The 6000-nt window shown below is 48.0% G+C and overlaps 1 protein-coding gene across 12 annotated transcripts in view; it reads right to left on the reverse strand.

Moving 5' to 3' along the window:
- The window catches only part of Rcbtb2 (RCC1 and BTB domain containing protein 2), a 60865-nt gene extending 55091 nt beyond the window's left edge, over positions 1 to 5774 (reverse strand). For 5 of the 12 annotated variants that reach the window (XM_052732777.1, XM_052732774.1, XM_052732768.1 and 2 more), the window contains exon 1: positions 5295 to 5494. The gene's annotated coding sequence lies outside the window, so the exon portion shown is untranslated. Of the gene's footprint in view, positions 1 to 4584; positions 4783 to 5294; positions 5497 to 5756 lie in introns of those variants that run through there. The other 7 variants (XM_052732776.1, XM_052732775.1, XM_052732771.1 and 4 more) reach the window with 5 other exon arrangements.
- Positions 5775 to 6000: the final 226 nt, after the last annotated feature.

The raw sequence follows: 6000 nt of genomic DNA on the forward strand, positions 1-6000 counted from the left end.
TAGGATCATCTGTCACATGATTTTTTTTATTCCAGCTGTTTTCTTAAACTTGTATCATTTAATGATTTATTTCTAAATTACCCTTGTTTGAGACAGACAACTCGTTTGAATATATTGTATTTTGAGAGTTTTCTCTACATTGTTAGTAAGAATGTAGTCGAAGACCAGTAGATAAAAAGATAAGTCTTTACAACATGCATGACAAACATACCATTTCCTAATCCTCACAGACAACAGGATAATTAACATCCTTGTACAAAGCAAAGAATAAACTGTATATACAGGCCGTTAGTGAAATAATCAGCATTAATGAGTGTCCACAGCTCAACGTGGGACATTGCTTGGAAATAAGTGACATGTAAGGGAGTTAAGCTGATTATAGAACACAGGTTCATTTGCCTAATTACTGTCTGTATTTCCAGTGAGTAGAAAACAAATATGTAAAAGAACAAAACACAAAACAGTACTATGAAGACAGGAAGATCCAACTCTCAAGTGCTGTGGAGAGCCTGAAGAGCTAATAGGCTGGTTAACCAGAGGCTTCTAAATGCTGATAGTTATCTATTAGAAGTGGTCTCAGGCCTGGCGGTGGTGGCGCACGCCTTTAATCCCAGCACTCGGGAGGGAGAGCCAAGCGGATCTCTGTGAGTTCGAGGCCAGCCTGGGCTACAGAGCGAGTTCCAGGAAAGGTGCAAAACTACACAGAGAAACCCTGTCTCGAAAAACCAAAAAAAAAAAAAAAAAAAAAAAAAGAAGTGGTCTCAGAAGAAAATAAATAAGGGGGGGGAGGGTCCTCAGAGAAATCTAAGAGTTGTTTTTAAGTTCAATTCCATGAGATCAGCTTTAAAGCCGCGCTTGAGGAACGTAATGTATAAGAAGCTTCCTTCCTTGTGATATATACCTCAATGCTACTGGCAAGTTCTCCCATCTGAGAAACTCGTTAAGAGGCAAAGAAAGGGTTAAGCAAAGTGGGGGAGGGGCACAGTTTATGGTATCAGAGTGTAAGGTAGCTGCAGACAAAATAAATGCCCATGGGGGTCCCCAAGCATGCTTGCTGAGTAATTAAAAAGTATCATTCATGTCTTTTCTTAGTGCCATCCTTGAGTTACAGGTAATGTAAGTCTATAAAGTAATAAAGCATGGCCTCAACTGTCACTTGCATTGGTTATAATTCAGCTCTTCTTGACTGAGATGCTGGCAGTCACAAACAGTAACAGTAGGACATCTAACTAGCTGCTGGTTGCTCTGGGGTGCTTCTGAACAGGTGGACAGAACTATACCACAAGGAGTGAGAAAGTCAGCGCACCCCCAAGGAAACGGTGCTGCCTGATGCTTATGGAAAGCGGAACACTGACTGTGTGGTGCATAGCAGTTGTTCCAATTATTTGTTTTCAAAAAGGTTTCCAAATTTCACAGTGAGGTTTGGGGTAAATCAGCCCACAGCAATGCTGGTAGTTGTCTTCAGATTACTGAGAAGGCCAACACTGATGACACTGATAACAAAATGTCATCTCCAAGTGGGAAAACAGTCAACATAAACTACAAATACATTTTACGTTGTTATGTGAATGACCTGAGCTGATACAGAGAGCATTTGTAAGTCCACCTAAGATTTAATTTTTTTATATATCCAATGCTTAAATAGTTATTAACAGATGTGGTAACTATTACCCTATTAAAAACCCTGGCTCTTCAACATGAACCCCATGAGCAGAGTAGACCCTTTGACCTCCACTTGTTTCCCTTGGGAATCCTTGTGTGTACATTTGGCATCATACAGAAAACACTGCAGTTTAGCTGTCAGCCATGAGCACTTGTTAGCTCAAAAATGCATGGGGGGAGGGGGCACACAATGCACATTGACTCAGGCTGGGTTAGCAAAGCTGAAGATATTAAAAACACAAACTTCAGTGTCAGACTGATGTATAATGATCTATTATTTCAACTCATATTGTCAGGATGAGGTCACCACATGAAAGAGACACAGTGTTCCTTCCAGATAAGGAAAGCTAGAAGGATCAACCGGGGCAACTGATCTGCTTAAGAGGGCATTCCCACATGGATTCACTTGTTTTCAGTGTGAACAGAAGGTCTCAGTGCCTCTCTGCCACCCTGATAATTCTGTCTACATCTCCCTTTCCTGGACAATTTTAGACTGTAGTAATGCCAAATAAATCTTGAAAATAGCAGTATCTAGTAAGCATTTTAATTTCATTTCAGATCTGTTAAAACTGAAATTAAATATGACCATCTCCTGTGCATAAAAGTAAGTTAATAGAGCTCCCTACAGCTATACCTCTCGAGCAATCGTCTCTTAATGCTTGAACATGGAGTGTCTGGAATCTACTTCACTTCAATGAAAGACCTCAGAGGAACCACTTTCCTAAAATAGTTCCTCTCTATCAGTGTCTTTCTCTAAGTCCTCTAAAGTCAAGAGCCAAGGCTGCTGAGACTTGTCTGGCTCATACAAAATCTCTAATAGAGATCACTGAATATCATGACATAACATCACACTAGTCGTCCCCATGACTTAATGTCAGGGGACATTAAGAAGCAATTGCACTGTACAATAAACCAGAGTACAGTGGGACCGTTGCAGGACCCAAACTCCATCAATACCATGCTCTGTGAATGTTCAAGTCACCTACAGAAACTGTAGCATGCATACAGCCAGGGCACACCCTCCTTCCTATGTATCTGCAACCAGACACAGAAGTAACACCTGATGTAAGTGCTGTGTAGATGGTTGCTATCCCTCCAGGCTTGGTGCCTGTAACCTCAGTACTAGAGAAGCTGAAGCAGGAGGATCCTAGTAAGTTGTTTCAGGACAGTCTGAGATAGTAAAGTACAGAGTGAAATCATGTCTTAAAGGAAAAAAAAAATTTTTAAAGTTGATATCCTTTCTTATTTAGTTAATTATGACCCTTCAAAATTCTGTATGTTCACTAAAGGTTCTCTCTTAATATTTTCCAATTCCAGGCTTGCTAAATCTGTGGTTACAGAATGTAAGGATATGGAAAGTTGGCTCTATAGTTTTTCGGAGCACATCCATAGTGGTTATCTGGTTAGTCTCTTCTATGAGAAAGATTCTGGTCTCCATTAGCTATGGTGAGTTAAGCCAAAAAATCCTGATACTTTCACCTCTTCTCTATACACTGTAAAGGACAGTGACATCTGTTGTCGTAGTGGCAGGGCTGCAGGCCGCAGGACAGGATGGAAGTATTTCCTCCTAAAAGGACTTTTCATCCCACCATAAATATCACCTTCCACAGTCACCAGGTGGTTAAAAATCACAACCCACCTCTGCACTCTCAATCCGTATTCCACTTTTTAGAGCATTTAACACTTTCTGGCAAACGTATTAGATGTTGATTGTTCCTCAACTTTCACAAGAATGTAGGCACCGGAGAAAAGTGATCTTTTTATTAACTGCTAAACACCAAACACCTAGGACAGCAATAAAGAAGTGTCACACGGGTCCAAGTCCTGCACAAAGTCTCTCTGGCGTAAGTTAGATTTCAATCTAACTTTCACTCATATAGTTAACGAACACCTTGACTGTAGTATTGACTGTGGGGCAGACACAAGAGAACCACAGAAGTGTATAACACCAGATGCCATCAGGTGCTACAAGGCCAAGGACAGGATAAGAGGTTGGAGAATCAGAGCACAGTGGCCATTTTAGATGGGAAAGTTCTCTCTCTGAAGTGATGCAACTGTCACAAGATGTTAAAGTCCACTGACTGCCATGTGACCGTGGAACAAATGCACAGGCTCTGGAATGGTGGGGTCCACTCGGGAAGCCCCCACACAGCAACAAGGCCTGCATGGTGGGAGTGGTGTTGTGCTTAAGATAAGCGTCACTCTAGTGGCCCTGCTACTTGGTATTGTGTATGGAGCAGCTATTATTGGGAAACAAAGATGTTACATTGCACCCAATGCATTCAGGGTCTCTGAGCAGTTACTCTATTCCAGCTACCAAATGTCTGTGCCAGAAGACATCGTACAAGACTACAAGGCACAGAAGTAATGGCATTGTTAGACACTCTCCATAGTAGCCCCTGGCCTCTTGAAACTGACTTAACTACATGCCATTGCCCAGGAAGGTGGCAGCCTTCCACTGGGAAGGTGCAAAAACTGAGGAACCCAATGACTGGTAAACAGTGGACTATCGCAAGACAAAAGAGCTAAGTTCCGCAGGACTGTTCGTGAACTCGGTCACTTTTATTTGGCTATGGCAGGGATTAAGTCACCAAGTAACGGTTCTGACAGGATGGAAAGCTACTCTAAAGGGAGACACGTGTGCCTCTCCCTTCAGCTTTCTAAGGCTTTAATGGTGACTGGAGCTGAGACAGGATGGTTCCGTGACAGACCGGACCACACCTGGCCCTGCCCACTTGCCCACTATTTCAAGTTAGGAACTTCCCAACGTGGCCACCTTGACGAAATCCGTTTTTCACGGCTCTCTCGCCAAGTGGCCTCATGTGACCGAGCCTAGTTCGGGCGGCCAGGGCAGCCGCCCGGGTGCGCTAGAAAGCATCTTGACTTTTGTGTCCTTTGTTACAGTCCGGGTTCGGTCTTTACCTTGTAAAGAACAACGGCAAAGGGTCGGCTCTAAACCTGTCTGCAACTCAGGCGGAAGTCCCATCTCCGCCAAGGAGGGGGCACTGGGCAAGTTTTCCACCTCTAAACCCCTCCACTTCGGGCCGAAGTAGGGCCCAAGCGGCAGGCTGAAAATCTTGGGGCGGCTCTGGATGCAGAGCCAGGCCTTCCCCGCCATCCCTCCCCTTGGCGACCCGAGGCCTGCAAAGAAAGCGAGCCGCCCCTCAGTCCGCGGGGCGGTCCCGGGCGGAAAGCCCTGGGAACAGCACGGCTAGCTCGCGCACCGGTAGCTGGGGACCCCCGGGGGCCCAGCCCTCCCTCCTCTCCCCACCGCGAGCGGGAAGCGGGAATCCTAGCCTCGCGGCCTCGGGGCGACGCCAAAAAAAAAAAAAAAAAAAAAAAAAAAAAAAAAAAAAAAAAAAATGGACCCTCGGCCAGGCCTGCGCGCATGCGCACCGCGGCGTGGTCCCAGGGCCCGGGAAAGGGACGTGAACCTAGAACCGCGCCATCGACCTCGTCCACGGGCTCGCGCGTGCGCGCCGCGGGGCCCCGGCCTGCGGCCTGGGGTGGGAATGGAGGCGCGCCCAGCCCCGGCAGCGGCTGCGCAGCCGGGCCGGCGCAGGGTGAGGCCTCCCCGCCCGGCCGGGGTTCCCCGGGGCCCGCCCGCGCCCGCCGCCCACACGCACGCTTACCTCCGCTCCGCGTCCGCTCCGCTGCCGGCAGCGGGGACTGCTCGGCCGGGCCCGGGAACAGCCGAGACTTGGCGCCTCCCCCTGAAGCGGCCCGGCTCGGCGGGCAGCGCTCGAGTTGAGCCGTGCGGGGAGGAGGGGGCCGCGGAGTGGGAAGACAAACGAGGGGAGGGGAGGAGAGTTGCCGCGGAATGAGGGAAGGGGAGGGGGGTAGCAAGAGAGGGGAGGGGGCTGCGCGCTGCGCTCCTCCTCCTCCCCCCTCCCCCCCCCTCCTCCGCTCGGACCCGCGACCCCACCTGCAGCCCAGCCTCTGTGAGGACCCTGTGCTGCACCCCTCATTCTGTCTTAGTGCCCAGATTTCGGGCGACCTATGCCTCTCCAGGTTTAGGGTCTTAACATTTTAAAGGCGTTGGTTTTTCTGCCTGCTGCGAAACCAAGAGCCGGCGGGTGCTAGGCCAGTCTTACCAACTCCATCCCGGAGGAGGCCGACCTCATTGTGTGGTGTTGGAAGGCACAGAGATCAGTCCCGTTTTTAAAATGAAGGAAATTCTGTCACTTGGGACGATGTGGAATGAACCTGGAGGATGTTGAGCAAAGTAGGCACCGGACAGATACTTACGGATCTCAATTTAAGGAGCTTTTAAAAAGTCCCACCGGCACAGTAGAGCGGTGGTTACTGGGACTAGGGAAAAGGGACACGGGAGCTAGT

The sequence above is a fragment of the Peromyscus californicus genome, unplaced genomic scaffold (assembly GCF_007827085.1).
Source record: "Peromyscus californicus insignis strain IS unplaced genomic scaffold, ASM782708v3 Scaffold_12__1_contigs__length_115047231, whole genome shotgun sequence".
In the NCBI taxonomy this organism is placed as follows: domain Eukaryota; kingdom Metazoa; phylum Chordata; class Mammalia; order Rodentia; family Cricetidae; genus Peromyscus; species Peromyscus californicus.